At 39.0% G+C, this 17,853-nt stretch overlaps 1 protein-coding gene across 1 annotated transcript in view; it reads left to right on the plus strand.

Moving 5' to 3' along the window:
* Window positions 1–9,505: 9,505 nt before the first annotated feature.
* BAZ2B (bromodomain adjacent to zinc finger domain 2B) overlaps window positions 9,506–17,853 on the plus strand; it is a 168,207-nt gene continuing 159,859 nt past the window's right edge. Inside the window, exon 1 of the mRNA XM_085304298.1 lies at window positions 9,506–9,522. The gene's annotated coding sequence lies outside the window, so the exon portion shown is untranslated. The remainder of the gene's footprint in view (window positions 9,523–17,853) is intronic.

Here is a 17,853-nt window from a genome sequence, read left to right on the forward strand (position 1 = left end):
GTATGGAGTGTCCATTTTCTCTTCTAATAAATTTACTCCTTTTTTTCTCTCCCGTGCAAATAAAATGCGTATCCGTGTAGCCGCTGCTAGCAAAATCACCAGTCTCATTTGTTTATATGTCATTGTCAATGTTGAAGATTCTTTTTACATTATAGCAGAGATTTTCTATCCAGTAACAAACATGAGAGTTGACGTTGTTTCCTTTTGTCTTTTGAGATTCAACCAATTAAGCACTGGCCAGCTTTGAAATCTGTTAAGGGTTTTTGAACTGTCCACTGCTTCATCTTCGAGATCATCAGTCTTCTTAGCTCAGGCCACAATAAAAGAGCTTAGCATATTGCTGAGCAAGTAATATTGGCTGGAATTTAAATACTGTAGATCCAGTATGAAAATTATTTTGCATTCGAGGAAGAGTGGATTGAACTACGGATTATTTCTTCTCTATGAAGTTAAAAAGCCTGGTTTCAAATCTAGCTCTGGAGAGTAATGTGGTCTGCGACAAACAGCTTATATCTTAATCAGTGYATAACATAATTCAGTCTACCTCCATTTACTGTGCAGACTTATGATATTCTCAATCTAATATGTTTAGGTTCCTACGATTACACTGACATAATTAAATTTAGAATGTGKTTTTTTTTTTTGTTTGGAAGGTGTCATTTAGCCTTTGCACTATTGTCACTTGCAAAGATAAAGAACAAATATGGCAAGAAATGCTATGTGCTCATCATTTAAGGTACATTTGTGGAATAATTTWTATTACTTAATGGCTTTTATTTGCTATCAAAAACATAGGTTATGTTTATCTTAATCAATAAACATGACTGACAGTTTCTTACATAAAGATAAAGCAGAGAAAAAGAGACTACAGTGTTTAAGTTCTATGTTCGCTTAACTCCATGAGCTGTGAGAGGTGAATGTAAATACAGTAGTGCTTAAAAAAACAATGAACCAGAATTTATCAGTGTCAGCTTTAAAACGAACAGTTAAGTGTGGTATTTACTTTATGATAAACAGATATCCAAATAATTATCCAAAAAGAATATCTGTAATGAACTGTGAATATGGTCCTGAATCTGGAAAAGTTACTGACCRCAAGGAAAAAAAAAAAAAAAGCTAGAAGAACTGACTTTGTATATCACCCCCTCCCACCAACTTTTTCTGAAATTATTTAGGAACAATTCTAAACTTCTAAAAGCCTCCAGCCATCTGAAATTTCACATAAGAGTTTTTTAAAGGTGCCTATACCTGTAGTAGCTGTTGTCCAGCTACAACTGATGTTCAAAACCTTGAGCTCACAAGGGCCTGAGTCACTTTTGAAGATGGAATTTACACAATTTTGCAAATTTTATTCAAAGCCTTAAATTAAATGAGCTCTTTAATTTTATTGATATAATTTGAAGTGCGTTAGAAGAATCTAAATTTTCTATCTAGGACTAAAAGGTTGCAGTGTGGGTCTCCAAAGATTTGTTTACTAATAGGCCTGGCTTTTGTGGTCTTTCCACCAGAAGGATGGAAAAACCCATGGCCTAAATGGATGGGTGGCCTAAAACATATGTGACAATGATCCTTTAAACCTGCATTGTAGTTTTCTGCACTCACCTTCAACWGTCATTGCATGCTAAGGCTGCGCAGCTTTGGCTGATACAACATTTGCAAAGAAGTCTTGCAGTGTAAGTCTACTGCCTGTATAAGGCTAATGCTTATGATGCTCACATTCTGTCAGGATTTCTTTTGAATGATGGATAAAAGGGACCTACGACAAGGCAAAATTAACTACCCATATAGTAATTCACTTAATGTTAGTCTACCCAACTTGTGGTACACATCTCTTTCTGAAGTTAGAGAAAATTGTTCTTTGCTTCCTCTGTATTGTGTACACATAGTGACTGATATGGGAGTCCTCTGAATATGAAGTGGGATAACTTTTTTAACATTAAACTTGATGAACTATTCATTTTAATTTTTGTCCATTTTAGCCAAATATATGCTTCTTTCACACATATCTATCTAATATAAACATATAGCACATATAAATGCTAGTGTTTTTAGTTACATAATATTAGAGACTTCTTGTAAAACCACAGAAGTGAACTTCTGATGTGCCTGGGCCTGATGAATAGAGCCTAACAGAGCTATGTTCTCAAGGGTGACAACTCTGTATCTCTGCTTATGCTATAACCGGAGCCACATGGACCCCTGAAGAGGTTACARAAATCTCGCTAGAATGATTGAGAGAATGCTATACGTGATTGTGCTACCAGTCTTACCTGTCGTCTGTGCTTAGCAGCCACAATTTCAGCTTGATTTCCCAAGGAAACTTGCTTATGCAACTGCCCTGCCAGTCCCATCTTTGAATGCCTTGACCAGTTTCAACCAGTTTTAAAAGATGGATAGAAATCTCAAAGATAACTGTATCCCTGCAGGTATTCTGAAAATCAGTAGATGCACAGAGGAAAATAGGAATGTCAAAATAATTATAGCTCTTCCAGTGGTAAATCCAGGGAGCATGGAAGGCAGATTTCATGTCTCAGCCTCATCAGGGAAGGTGAAAGGATTTGCCTGCAGAGCTGGAGACACTCAGCTGGGAGAGAGGTAAGAGTAGACAGCAAGAAAGCTTTCTAGAAGTCTCTGTGACTGGATCTTTCTAGGCATGAAGGAGAACAATATGAATTAATATTTTCAATGAGGAAGAGAATGGCAGGATCCATCTGTTCTGTTTGGTACAAACCAGCTGGCCAGTCAGAACTCACATTTACATGGATTCATATTAGCACAGCATGTACTGTCTCCTGTCCTGGAAAGGATGTCAAAGGGATCTTGGGAGAGTGGACTTTGGGCTCTTCAGAGATCTACTTGGAGGAATCTCATGGGTTAAGGCCCTAGAAGGAAAGGGGGTCCAGGAGAGCTGGCTAGTAYTCAAACATCACTTCCTGCAAGCTCAAGAGGGGTGCATCCCTATGAGTAAGAAGTGCAGCAAAAGGGGCAGGAGACCTGCATGGGTGAGCAAGGAGCTCTTGGCCAAATTCATACATAGTACATAGACTGTGGAAGAGCAGACAGGCTGCTTGGGAGAATTATAGGAATGCAGTCAGGGTATGTAGAGATACAGTGAGGACGGCTAAGGCCCAGCTGGAATTGAGTCTGGCAAGGGATGTCAAGGACAACAGGAAGGGTTCTTCAAATATATCAGCAGCAAGAGGAGGACTAGGGAAAATGTAGGCCCACTACTGAATGGGGCGGGGGCCCTGGTGACAAGGGATACAGAGAAGGCAGAATTAATGCTGCCTTTGCTTCAGCCTTCACTGCCAAGGGCAGGCCCCATGAATCCTGCAGCCTGGACGTGAGGGAGAAAGTCTGGAGAAGGGAAGACTTTCCTTTGGTTGAGGAGGATAGGATTAGAGATCTTCTGGGCAAACCTGACATCCACAAATCCATGGGCCTGGATGGGATGCACCCACAGGTCCTGAGGGAGCTGGCAGATGTTGCTGCCAGACCGCTCTCCATCGTCTTTGAAAGGTCACGGAGAACTGGAGAGGTGCCTGAGGACTGGAAGAAAGCCAATGTCACGCCAGTCTTCAAGAAGGGCAAGGAGGACGACCCAGGCAACTATAGGCCGGTCAGCCTCACCTCCATCCCTGGAAAGGTGATGGAACAGCTCCTTCTGGATGTCATCTCCAGACATGTGGAGGAAAAGGAGGTCATCAGGAGTAGCCAGCATGGATTCATCAAGGGGAAGTCTTGCTTAACCAATCTGATAGCTTTCTCTGATGGAAGGACTGGCTGGCTAGATGAGGGAAGAGCAGTGGACATTGTGTACCTTGACTTCAGCAAGGCTTTTGACACTGTCTCCCATAACATCCTCCTAGATATGCTCAGGAAGCGAGGGTTAGAAGAGTGGACAGTGAGGTGGATTGGGAACTGGCTGAAAGGCAGAGCTCAGAGGGTCGTCATCAGTGCCRTGGAGTCTAGCTGGAGGCCTGCGGCTAGTGGYGYCCMCCAGGGCTCAGTACTGGGTCCCATCYTGTTCAACTTCTTCATCAATGACCTGGATGAGGGGACAGAGTGCCTCCTCAGCAAGTCTGCTGATGATACCAAGCTGGGAGGAGTGGCTGACACACCAGAGGGCTGTGCTGCCATTCAGAGAGACCTGGACAGGCTGGAGAGCTGGGCGGAGAGGAACTTCCTGAGGTTCAACAAGGGCAAGTGCAGGGCCCTGCATCTAGGGAAAAACAACCCTAGGCACCAGTACAAGCTGGGGGCTGACCTTCTGGAGAGCAGCTCTGCAGAGAAGGACCTGGGAGTGCCGGTGGATGACAGGTTGACCGTGAGCCAGCAATGTGCCAGCAATGTGGCCAAGAAGGGCAATGGTCTCCTGGGGTGCATTGGGAAGAGTGCTGCCAGCAGGTCGAGGGAGGTGGCCCTGCCCCTCTCCTCAGCCCTGGTGAGGCCTCATCTCGAGTACTGTGTCCAGTTCTGGGCTCCCCAGGACAAGAGAGACATGGAGCTACTGGAGAGAGTCCAGTGTAGGCCTATGAAGATGACCAGAGGGCTGGAGCATCTGCCCTATGAGGAACGGCTGCGAGAGCTGGGCCTCTTCAGCCTGGGGAAGAGAAGACTGAGGGGGGATCTGATCAATGTGTGTAAGTATCTGAAGGGAGGGTGTCAAGGGGACGGGGACAAACTCTTTTCAGTTGTCCCGTGTGTCAGGACAAGAGGCAACGGGCAGAAATTGAAGCACAGGAAGTTCGGCCTGACCGTGAGGGGGAATTTCTTCCCTGAGAGAGTGACGGAGCCCTGGCACAGGTTGCCCAGAGAGGTTGTGGAGTCTCCTTCTCTGGAGATGTTCAAGGCCCGCCTGGATGCCACCCTGTCTACCATGCTCTGGGTGACCCTGCTGAGCAGGGAGGTTGGACTAGATGATCTCCAGAGGTCCCTTCCAACCTTACTGATTCTATGATAAACTGGACTACTGTGGTAAAAGAGGAGTCAAGGGACATTCACAGAAATAATGCTTCATTGATTCTTCTGCTCACTGGACAACTTTGGATTCATAGAAATACATTTTTTCAGGTGAACACTTTTGCTTTAAAGACACCATGTACTGGCATTAGTATAAACAGAAATTAAAATAGCACTGTGACCAGTGGAACAAGCAAAGCCTAGTTTCTTTTCCCTCTTCCATAAGGTCACATTACAGCTTTCTTCATAGTTCACATAGGTTTAAAGAAAATATCACATAGAACCTATGCATAGTTTATTACACAGTTTTTAGACTAAAAAGTCTATAAAGGTTTTAGTCTAAAAAGTGAGCTTCAACAAGTTGGCTTTCTAAATAAGAATTAAACTTATGACAGATAATACTTAAAATATAGTGCCTATTAGTTTATGGACAAAAAATACTCCTGCAATTAAAGACAAAATAAATTAGATTCCCTCCTTTTTCAAAAAGTGAGAAGAAATATTTCCATTTGCCACAAGTACAAACTCGCAACAATAAAAATCACTTTTGGAATCAGAAGCATGAGCAAAATCATTCTGTCAGAAATGTCAGCAACCTGTAAGCAGGAATTTTTAAGGAATCTACCTTTCCTATCATAGTTCTTAAATTGCTGCCACAACATGTAATTTTAGCAATGGCAATACACAGCAGATTACAAAGAGATATTTTAAACAAGTCTTCATATGTTTGCAGTATTGTCAGAAGCCAGCTAGAGGTTGAGCTGACTATCATTAGAATTCTGAGTATAGCATGGAAATAATTTTGCATTATCATAGTTCAAAATTTTTCACAAACATCAATGTGGTACGGGATTGCTTAGGCTACTGATGTTCATCTTTAAATTTTTTCCAATACATGCTTTGTTTTCCACAGTGTTCCTACTTCTTCATTTATTGTTAGTGCATTCATCCTAAATCAGTCATCCTATTTAAAAGTAATTGAAGTCAAACCATAAGGCCAGATTAGGGTGGGCGATTGCTTCAGTGTACGAGGTAAAGAGAGCACAATAAGCTTCTGTATCTTGTAGTGTAGTAATGAGCACTGTAGAAAAGCTCTTGTGGAATTTAGTAATTCAGAGGCAAGAAGCAGGCTATAGATAATGTTTCTTAAAGGTGAAAATTAGTCTGGAATGAAAGCAGATATGAATTTAAAGTGGATTAAGACATTCAGTATTTCTTCTTGCTCCTTATAATACGGTGATTAGGCCATGCATTAGGACTTGCTTACATGAGAGCTTATTTTGGAATAAGTAGTTCTGATTCAGCATATGAGTTTATATATATATATATATATATATATATATATATATATATATATAAATGATTTTCTCATTCTTTGCATGTGGCAAACTGGAAAATGTATCTGCTAATTTTTGGTTGATACCTAGATGAAGCATCTGTGTTCTTTTACAGATCTTGGTTCAAATAACAGCTCTGATTTATGACAGTTGCAGCTGTGAAAAGCCAGTGCTCCCAGAAACCAGGTGCTCAGCCTGTATATTTAGATATTGAAGATCAATTACTAATCAGCTCTGAAAATTCAGTTTAAGAGAAAACATTTCATGGCAGATGTACAGACAGAATCCGTTTCTCCTGTGTGGTGTTCATTTCATTCATTCTGTGCTCCAACTTCTGCAGCAAAATTTGTACAGCCGTGATACCCCCAAGCCACAGTAGAATAATAAGCTCACGAGCAGAAGGGGGACACACTGTCACACACACAACTTTAATTCTGTTTGTTATTGACCTGGAGAGTTTGACTTTGCAATCTTGACAGTATTTTTTTATGTAACAGCAAAACATGAGGCCAGTGAGCAGTAAGGGATTATTTCTGTAACAAATGTAAGCCTGTGGTCTTTAGCCTGCTCAGTGCATGAATGATTGAGATTTAGTTGCTGTCAACTTTGTATTCCCTTACAGGAAGCTAAAACTGAGTTCCTTTTCTATTCAATTTATGGAGAGATTGAAACTAATGGAATAAAGACCAAATTTCTCAGTTCTGGCTGCTCCCCTCAAAAAGTCTGTTCTTTCCTTCTTCTTTATAGCTGCTACCCAATAATTAGGAATCCTGTCACTTCTTCCTTGGCCTGCCAAATCGCTGTTGCACTAGACTGTTATCTCATCCACCCCCCCCCCCAGCATATAGGTGCCCTCTGTGATGAAGGTCATGTACATATGAACACTCCACTAATGTCCCCCAGTGTAGATTTAAAAACATCTATTAAAGAGTCTGGTTTGGATATTTGACCTTTTTAGGTAAAAAACACAAGAGCATATAGACAGATGCGATCTGTTTGATGGTATTATTGTTCATACATCTAATATATAGACATATAAAGAAGGGTACAGAAGGTGAAGCCAGCATAGCTGCACTTAGAATAATTCAGGTTGGAGGGGACCTCAGGACCACCATTTGTGGTCCACTCAAGTTAAGAACATACAGGCCAGTGTGCAAGAGATCATTTCCAGAGCTGACTGCACCGAGCCAACATCTCCAAATCTAAGCTGTCACTAAGGGGCTAGTTGTGCTCTAATTTCTACCTAGCCCTGGCTGAAATCCAACTAGTGTCTGGACTTGGGAGGAAAAAGCCTCATTCTTCCACTTCCTCAAATCAGGTTTGATGCTTAGGTACTTAGATCAAGGAACCTAGCCCCCAGTTTCTTTTTTAATTAAGTAAATGGCTTCCTGTGTGCTTATAGAACTCAGAATTTTATGAAGCGACACAGCAGCAATCAATACAATTAATATCATGTAGCAAAAATACAGTGAAGAAATCAAAACCCAATTACCTTCGTCAATTCATTTCATTTCAGAAAAGTGTGTGGAATTTAGATGGCTTGGAGAACTGATCCAATATGTTTGACACTGGAGAATCAGAAAAAAAAAATCCTGTTTTTATTTGAACTGTTAGTAGAATGAATGGAAAATATTTGAAAAATCCAATACAAACCTCAAGGTCTTAGAACAGAACAGTATCATTTTGTATCCTGTGAGATGGAAAATTTATGCATGGTAAGAATGAGGTAAGAAATCCAGTGTTTCCTTAGTATACCTGTTTCCTTAATAAATGACCTATGGAGGAAAAGGAAGGCTCTTGAGGACCTGCTTATTGATAATGCAWATATAACTGCAAATATAACTACAGGGATTCTTTGCTAACAGCTTCCTTGCCAGCACGGTAGGGAAGACTTGCCTTGATCTTATCTCTTACACTCATCAATATCTATAGACTTCTTGACTGTCTTCCATGTGCACTGAAGTATATGGAATCAAACCATTTGAGATTAATCTGCGATGAGATGATTGCTTGTTTTTGGCAGTTTATCCTTACTTTTAAATGAAGTTCAAGACTGGTTGAGCTACATCTGCTACCAACACCAATTTTTGACAATTTTTTGATTCTTGGCTTCGTATTTTGGACTTCATATACATATCTCACTTCAAGTTGAAACTTACACATTGGCCCCACAAACATTCAGAAATACTCCCCTAGCTTCTTCAGACACTGTTAATAGTAGGTTGAGAAGTTTCTACCTTCAGCTTCAGTGCTTCTACTGTATAGCTCCATGCCACTTATATCCAGCAGTGAACAAAAGTTAACAAATATAGTCTACCTTTTTTGTAACATATCAAGTCTTTCTAACACGAAGCAAGTACACCTACTAACTCATTATGTGTAACACTGGTTTGAGAAATGAAGGAGGACAAATGAGTTTAACGTTTCCATCCAAACCGTGTTGATGGCTACTCCTTTCCCCAGTTGCCTGCCTTGAGTTATCTGTATGTACATATGCTTTTACCCTCTCTAAACGTTCAAATATTTTAAAGATTTCACTTCATTGCCCTGCACTTTTATGCTCATAAATTAACTCAATTAAAAGCACCCTGCCTATTTGACACCTGCATAATTTTAAAAATGGGAGTATAAACTGGATCTCACCGTATTAAAAAGGCCTACGAGCAAGTAGGACTGAAAACTTAGTGGTGCAACAAACCACTCGAGTTGGACATGAGGTAATCTGCACTAATTTTTATACTAGCATAACCCAACGTGAAGCAGAGCTATGATTTGGCAACCAAGGTCGGACGTGGGCCCAGCGCTTCCCCGCGCGGCGGGCCGCACCCGGCGGCGGGCGCACCCACCGCGCACGACCGCCCACAGCAAGCCACGCCTCCCCGCCGCCGTCCCGCCCCCTCCCCCCCCGAGGCTGGCCAATCGCCGCGTGCGGGGCTGGGCGGCCAATCGCGTGCACGCAACACAGTGCCAGCGCCTGCCGGCCGCGCGGGTGCGGCCCTGAGCGGGCCCCGAGGGGAGGGGGCGCGCTCTGCCGGCGCATGCGTGTCCCGCCCGAAGCGCTACGGCGCTTGCGCGGCTTTACCTGAGCGTGCGGTGGCGTCGCCTGGGTTCGCGCGAGGGCGGTGGGCGCCGGCGGCGAAGTCCTGAGGCGCCGGCGGCGAAGTCCTGAGGCGCCGCTTCGCGTGACGCTTCATCGTGCTGGCCAGGGACTGCAGAAACACAGGTCAACTCTTGTTTGTGTGTGAAAAATCAAAACAGCGAGAAATAATACAAAACCCCTTCCGAAGCCTATTATATGGTAAAATCAAAGAAAGGCTACTAGGTCTAGCCGTTAAATCTGTAGGTATTCCTCTGTGGGCTGTAACCTAATTCCCTCCCCCTCCCCCTTTTTTTTATTTTTTGCTATAGATACCTAAAGTTTGCTAAACTACTAAAGTACCACCAAAGATTAAATTGTGTTGAAATTTAGGATATATGTTTTTAAAACAATATTGGGGCGCATATGGGGACAACTTCTAAGTTTTGTATTGTATGGCCATATTTATGTAATCCTTTATATTACCTTTAGTGCAACTGAATGAATTTCTATTTACTGCTGACATTCAAGTCTGGACACTTGCGAGTGCTTTTGTTTTTCTTTTCTAGTATAGCTCTGTTTATTCTACCAAGTAGTAGAAGCATGAGAAGCATCGGACAAACGCCTTGATCAAAACGCGATCTGAAAATGTGATTCTGATTTTAGAAGCTAAAATGTGGATTGCCACACAATTTGCAAACAGTATCTATTATAGTCGAAAACAGTTTTTACATGATGTAACCNGTGAAAATTCTTACAATTTCACAGAACCACAGATTAGTTGTTGCTCCATGCCAGAAAGTGCTTTAGGCAAGGTTTTGTTGTAGAGCCTTGCCAAAAGCTCTCTGTAGGGGATAGTGATGAATGTATGCAGCCTTAACTTTTAATATATTTTGAGAGAGAGAGAGGAAGGGAAAAGGTAGCATATAGCCAAGATCGTGAAAGTTTTTGTTGCTCTGTGTGTATGTCGGTTCTATACTTTCCTATAGTAAAGGGCTTTTTGTTATGACTGCTTGCCTGAGGTACCCCCAAATATGTAACAATAACCCTGAATTGAACCTGCTGAGAAACAGGCATTCTTCTAATCCTTCATTAGTAAGGAAATAGTTCTTTTTATGCTTGAATATGTACTGAGAAATGCTAGTGATTTGATGTGACAAATAATGAAAGATTTCCTTAATCTCAACCTTAATGTATGTTTTAGTCCTTTCAGAAATATTTGAAAATTGTTCAAGTTCTGATAACTGCAGTAAGAATCGCTAAATGCGTAGTTTGGCACACAGCAGTCCCGAGAGAAACCTAACTCGTGTTTGTGCTGTGTTGTGCTGGGCAAGGTACTGTTCTGAGGGCTCTAAATGAATGTGAAGAGTTGAGGAGTCAAACTGATGATGCAGAAATTGCACTTAGATTCAGAAACAGCAGATTAGCAAGAGTTCTTGAAGGCGTGGAGATAGGACAAGCAGATTTTTTTAAAAAAATTTAGTAGTCAGTATTGCATTCAGGAAGAACACTGAACTCTGCTATGAAGTATTGTTATGAATGAAATTCCTAGAAAACAGTCAGTTCCTGGAATGTTATTTTATTACTGAAGTGTACATTAACTTTTAGTACATAACACTTCTTAAAGTTTTTGTCTTGTGTTTGGGAAGTTGAACTCTGTAGGACTTGTAATCAGAAGTTTATGGATTCAGGTTTTAATTTTATCCACCTAAATATCTATGCAAAGGATATAAATAATTATGAACAGTTTTCCAAAATTAAGGGTATTTTTTGAGATGCAAGGAAGAAAGAATCAGTAAGTGTAAATTTTAAGGACTATTTTCATTCATCTTTTATTCTACTTATTGTCTGGAATAGCAATTACGGTAAGAGCAAAAATCGAAGTATATTAATTAGCTGATTATGTTATGCTGAGGACATTCTTTGGAAAATAGACATAGGTTCTCTGTATTCCTGTCACTTAATGGTATTGTTGGAGAAACAGTTACTCCAACAGCTGAAGAGATGGGTCTGAGCACTTTGACATCTTGCGTAGTTCTTAAATTACTTTATTRTATCTGCCCTACTTAATCAAATCAATGAAGTTATCTGCAGTGATGTAGTATCAGATTAAGTTACATCATTTTCTGGAAAGAACTAGGTAATAGAAAATACTGAGAAGTACCAGGAGATAAATTGATCAAATGACATTGGTATGTTAGATGAATGATACTTTGTTTTTCTTTGTTTCTGCTTGTGGTTTTGTGATTTTTTCCTCCTATTAGCTTTCAAGCAGTCATTCTTATCACACTAACATGAGTTTGTCTACAGTGTCTTTAGCAGCATTATTTGCGAAGACAATTTGCACACTAATAGAAAAATTAGAAGTCTAATAATCTGAACTGCATAAGCAAACACAGTTCATGCTTGAAAATGAAAGTTTTTTCAAGCAGTAGAGATCTTAATTAAATTTGGTGGAAATGCAACTGTGAAAAATTATAGATGTGTCTTTAGTGTATCATAATATCTGTGAGGGTTTAAAACAAATTCTGTATTCTGTTTTAGTATACTAAAATTAGCTTAAGAATATATATATAAAGTCTACTTAACTTTAAAAGTACCCAACTGTGTAGTATCTTATGGATAAAACTATTTAAAATGCACTTGAGCTAACTTGCCTTTAATGTAATAGCTCAGGTGCTATGTATACAAATATGTATCCTGACAAAATAATCAATCATAGCTTCTTTAAGTGTACACTGCATGATGTATGTAATATGTTGTGCTTTGAATTTAAGTTCAGTGACAATTATGCTGAACTTTTTTGCAAGAGTAGAGTTCTTAATCCTTGTGACCTGGCTGAATTCCAAGCTGGCTAATTACATAAGGTTATTTCCTGTTTAGGTTTAGTTTAATAAGCGATGCCATCACTTCCTGTTCTAAACTATTGCACAATCTTCTTGTTTGCTGTGTAACAGCTGTCATACTCCACTCCAGAAAAAGCTCCTTCTCACTTGAGGTTATAATTGCACTAGAGATCCATGTTAAATTTTGAAATGGGCTTTTTTGAACCCTTGTGGTTTAAGACACAACAAAAAAAGAAAAAAAACCCACTTGTTTGTTCAGAAAAAAAAATAAAAAGCCCTAATCTTGGTTCAGAACAAAGACAGCTTCAAAAATATAAAGAAAATCGCCCAAACTGTTCTATAAGACATTTCGTGAAGTTAAATGGGGCAGTGAAAACACTACATAAGTCTAAATAGCAGAACGTGTCTGATTTTTGTGAAGAAGATAAGAGTGACCTGGATTTATGAAGTAACATTCCCTGTATTATATTGCATAGAAGACATAAGAAAAAGTTTTTTTTTTTTTTTTTTTTTTTTAAGATGGGGGTTTGTTTTGTATATCTTTTTGGTTACTTTGCCAAGATTTTGATAGCTCAGTGTGAATTGTCATGATGATAAAAGACTTTTCCAGTGCATTACTTGCTAAGGTAATTATTAGTGAGGAAGAGGTTTTTCCAGTCAAGCAGAAACAAATAACTGCATTCTTTTCTACTGTGAAAGTATTTTGTTACCTGATTAAAAATAAAAGCTAATTTTATTTTTTTYCCTATCATTTCAGAGTTCAAAATTACATCCTGGGTATCAGTTTCAGACAGCTCACTGTTGAAAGCACTCCAGTATTTAGAATTGGGTATATTGGTTCTTAGTACAAGACAAAGGCCTAACTTTTAAACAGTAAAATGGAATAACAGTAAGAGAGAGGATATAATGAGGATTTTTATAAATCTATCTCTCTACTTTTAAAAGGTTAATGGTTTTAATTGTTTAGAATTGAATTAGATTTCTCAGTGTTACTGAATAAGTAGGTTTATTACAATATAATTTCTGTTCACACTCAAGAGGTTACAGATGGAAAAAGATGTGTAAGAGATGCTGGGAGAACTATAGAGGGCAAGGTCAAAGCATTGGACACTGCTAAAATAAGGTTGGCAGAATAAATCATAGATTTCTCTGTCTTTTGAAAAAGGCAGAAATAGTATTTTACAAGTTACAGACCAGAAGAAAATATAAATAACTTTTAGCTAATTTTGCCTTCTTCACAGTTACATACGTGATATGAGGATTGCAGCCTTAATAAATGGATTTGATAAGTTGTTTGTAACATAGGTGACTACAAAGACCCCTTATGAAAGCTTTCTGGATTTGAATGTGTGAGATTGCAATCTAGATTATTTTTCATCCTTTGGAAATTTTTGTTTTGGCCCTTGTTCAGATCATGCAACTTCAGATGTATAATCTCTGTAGTTATGGCTATTCATTGGGAGATTCCTTTGACTCAATGCTTTTTGCAAAACCTTAGGGGAGAGGTAGCTACAGACTGATTTTCAGGAATTAGTGGAAGCAATTTTCAGTGATCAACATATCAATGCAGTTGCAAAGCTGTTGCATTTGCATTATGTTGTATATAAACTTAATTGTGTTTTTAAAGATTCCTTGGCTTTGTGTTCTTCTAAATGCTTTCCTTCTGGCAAAGAACAGTCCTCATTTAACCACACTAAGATGACAAAGTAAAACCAGGGGTGTAAGAACATAAAACCAGGAGTACTTGGATATGTTAACCTGTATAGCATAAGCTCTGCTGTGCCAACAACTATCTGTGATAAAAATGAACCYGCTAAGCCTGAAGTGAATTTTCTGCGCACAAAGGCTATACTTCTAACTGGTTTACACTGTATTACTACTTTTGAATGCAGTGTTTTAAAACATGCACATCATAATTGAATGAAATATTTAGCTTTTTGTGAAAATCAACCTTCCCATTTTTATTAATAGCATACATGACATGCTAAATGATTTCACCCTGTATCAGCGGAATGGCTAGTCATCTTAACCTTGCAAATACATGATTATTTTTTTTCTATGGTGGTCCTGGTTCTTACCATCTGTCAAATCTGTTCCAATATATTTTATAATAACAAAATATATGCTTTGCAAAAACTATCTGTTAGCAGAAGTATGTATGTATAGTTCCTAGCCTCTGCAGTGAATTCTGTGAAGGTTCTCAAAACACTTTCAGAGTTTAATCTAAATTTTTGTTTAAGTGGGAGGGTCCACCTGAAATAGGGTATGTTACAGGATCAGAGTCTGTAAACATTTATGCAGGGTTTAACTTTAGTCATTGACCTTAGAGTGTAGCCCCCACAAATGAAAGGGTGTAAACCCGTGCTGCTAATCTGTGAATAGGGGTGGAGATGAGATGAAACCTCCTAAACTGGCTTTGCCTTTGGCGAGATCATAACATTGAACTCCACCCTAGGTAGTCCCATAGGAATTTTGGGCTTGACCTTTCAAACACGTTTGTGAGAAGCAGTTATTTTTTGGCATATGAATGGTCCTGCTGACTTCAGTATAATTATATAGATGTGTAAAGGTACCTGTCTAAAAATATGGAGCTTGCTTTGTTTTATTTGTTTTCTTTCAGTTTACCAATTAACTTTATGAATGCATTGGTGAGTGAATATCCTTAAAGAAATATTAATAATAAGGGCAATAAGCATATCAGAAAAGACAAATGGAACTACAAAACAATATCCTGATGTGGTAAATTGCGTCTTATGGCACTTGCCCTGGAAACCTAAAAAGAATGCAAAGACTAACTTTTTTTTGTAATTAATTCATCACACACAGAAAAGAAGGAAGACCCCTGCTTTCATACTATATATGCTGCAGTTAATTTTTTTTTCCTTTTAAATTGAGAATTACAGCTGTAATATTGCCTGGAGTAGAAGAGCCAAATTTTGAAGCTAGGAAAATTTCTAATGTAGTAGTTACTGATTTTGTAAACTGCTTCTGTTGAATAAGCATAGTAAAACAAAAGAATTAGTAAGATTTTAAAATTGTATTAGCAAGTTTTCAGTAGTAAAGCTGATTTATTTGGACCAGTGAAGAACTATAATTTCTATTAAAACATATTTTGTTGTAGAATATAAAATACTATGTAGTGGCGTAACTATTTTATATTGATGCTTGAAGGTAACGTTATTAATCAGTGCTATAAGAAAGATATTGTTAGTATTTGTGACATCAAATATATTCGATTGGTTTAAATTTAGATACTTCAGTAAACTTTGTGAAGAGAAGACACTTCTTGGAGCCTCTGCTTCTGTATTCAAATAACTTAAGTTCTGTCCTGTTGAGCAATACAGAAAACAAAGATTACAAAATATATCCAAACATACATGTGTCTTTATTTTTCACAATATTGTATGGCTTGTCTAGCTACAAAAAATATAATTTGAATAGCTATTTAAAATAGAGGTAGTAATGATAGGTATTATGATTTAATTCAAATTTACTGTCAGAGATAACAGATAAATACATAACAGCTAATAAATTTGCTGTTAAATAAGATATCTAAATCCATTGTTTGTTTTCCCTTAATATGAAATCCTGTTATCTCTTGAGTGACCGTACTGTTGTCTTGGAAAATGTATGAGTTTTTGATGCATAACATTCTGAGTGAAAGAGCTATTTATTGTATCCATACTCATTTTTATCCCTCATTTTTCTTCAAGAACATTATTAGTAAATTTTGAGGTTAGAGAGGTACTGACCCAATCAAACATGTACAACGCTTGGCCTCAGAGTTAATTAAATGTGAGTTAATAACATATTATAAGGAAATCATTGTCCTTATTACAGTTATTAGGTAGTTAGTCAAATTACAGCTTCAAAGGAATGCAGAGCATGGAGAACTCAGGACTAAATTATGCATTTGAACCTTAGGCCAGCTTTTACAGTTGAGACAGTTTGCTGCTAAGAGAAATTGTGTGTCATTGAAATTAAATGCTTTTCTGGGGATGGAAGGTTCCAGTTTTTTAATGAAATTACTGAGTGTGGTGTAGTGAAATGATTAAAATCTGTATTCCGGGAATGTGGCATAGGAAAAAAAATCAATAAATACTAGCAAACCTTTGCTGCTGGATGCGAATGTTGAGAATGAGATAAACTAGTACAAAATAACAATTAAAAACATATCAGCACATTAATTTACTTACCATGAGTCTCATGAGACATCATCTTCACTAATTTTTAGCATACACTTTACTGTGTAATGAGGAGCTTTCTTTTCTCATATCCCTGTTAGACAGGCAGCATTTTTGCCCTTCCCCCAATGTTCCTGCATTGCAATCATTGTGCTTGCACTTATTATGTTACAAATGACCGAGGTAAAGCTGACATTCTCATTGCATGCAAAAAGAGCTAGTCTGCCAACCCCCCCCCCCAATGAAGCAGCTTTGTGAAATCTCCCCATGTGTTAATACTAATGAAGATCCTCCAGCACAATTAAAATCACAGCCAGTGGCTGAAGAGGAAACAGAAAACAATGGCATCTTTCTGCATATACTTACTTCTTTATGCTGAGATCAGCTTTATTTAGAAATAATGTTGACTGAAAAAACGCTTATGTACGTTTAAGATGGTGAATAAGTTAAGCATTTTCCTGAATTCTGCAGATGTAATATTTTACCAGATTATACTGAAATTACTCAGATTTCTTGAGGGATATTCTTCATTGTGCTATGGTGTAACTTTAAATCTATATGGTTATGGTTTATAGGGAGCAATCTTTAGGCTCTTGAAGTGTACTTTACCCCCTGGCCGAGTTTGAGACTATGCCAAAAAAGAAAAAGAGGRGGATACCACGTGTGTAGTTTAAAGGGTTGGTATGGGGAGGCACGAGCTTTTAGCCCCTTACAAAAACCCTGCGTATGTGTTGTTTCAGGCAAGGCAAGACTACTGGTGTTTAACAGATGTGCTATACACTTTTAAATGTCAGTAGTTCATAAATTTTAATATATACACATTCTTTTTAACGTATTTCCTCTCCCGTTGCTTGTGTTCCTTGGAATTGTTAATGTAGTTCTAAATATAAAAGTTAAATGTTTCTTCCTCTGTGAATTTCGAATTTTGCGAGGCTTCTTTAAAATGTCTCCTATTCGGGGAAAACGCGTGGTCTTTTCCCACTCGATGGCTGTTGTTTGCATCGCAGAATCCTTTTCGTTTCTCTGTTTTACCTGAGCTTATTCCGCAGTGTGAGCATGTATTTTATTTCGTACCTGAGGTGGGCAACATGTTTCTCTCCCAGTCCATTCATCACTTCAAATGACTAAATGTGGACTCGCATCTTTTTGTTGTTCGTTGTAAAGCGTTCACTCTTCGTAACTTTTTCTAAAGAGAGAAGGAGGGTGCGGAGCGATGCGGAGGCTGCGCTCGGGGAGCCGCCGAGCGGCTCTGCCCTGTGCCTTTTGGGAGCCGAGGGGCCGTTTATCTCCGGGGCTGGGGCGAGATGAACAGTTCTCCCTCCTTCCCTCTCGCTCGCAGCAACTTTCATTGTTGGAGAGAGAAGAGCGGTGCCGGCTGACGTCACTCCGGCTGCTGGGGCTGAACACCCCTTGCGGAGGGGCTCGGCGCGGCGGCACGGGGACGGCGC

Source organism: Rhea americana, unplaced genomic scaffold (assembly GCF_003343005.1).
Source record: "Rhea americana isolate MKP2758 unplaced genomic scaffold, rheAme1 scaffold_206, whole genome shotgun sequence".
NCBI lineage: Eukaryota > Metazoa > Chordata > Aves > Rheiformes > Rheidae > Rhea > Rhea americana.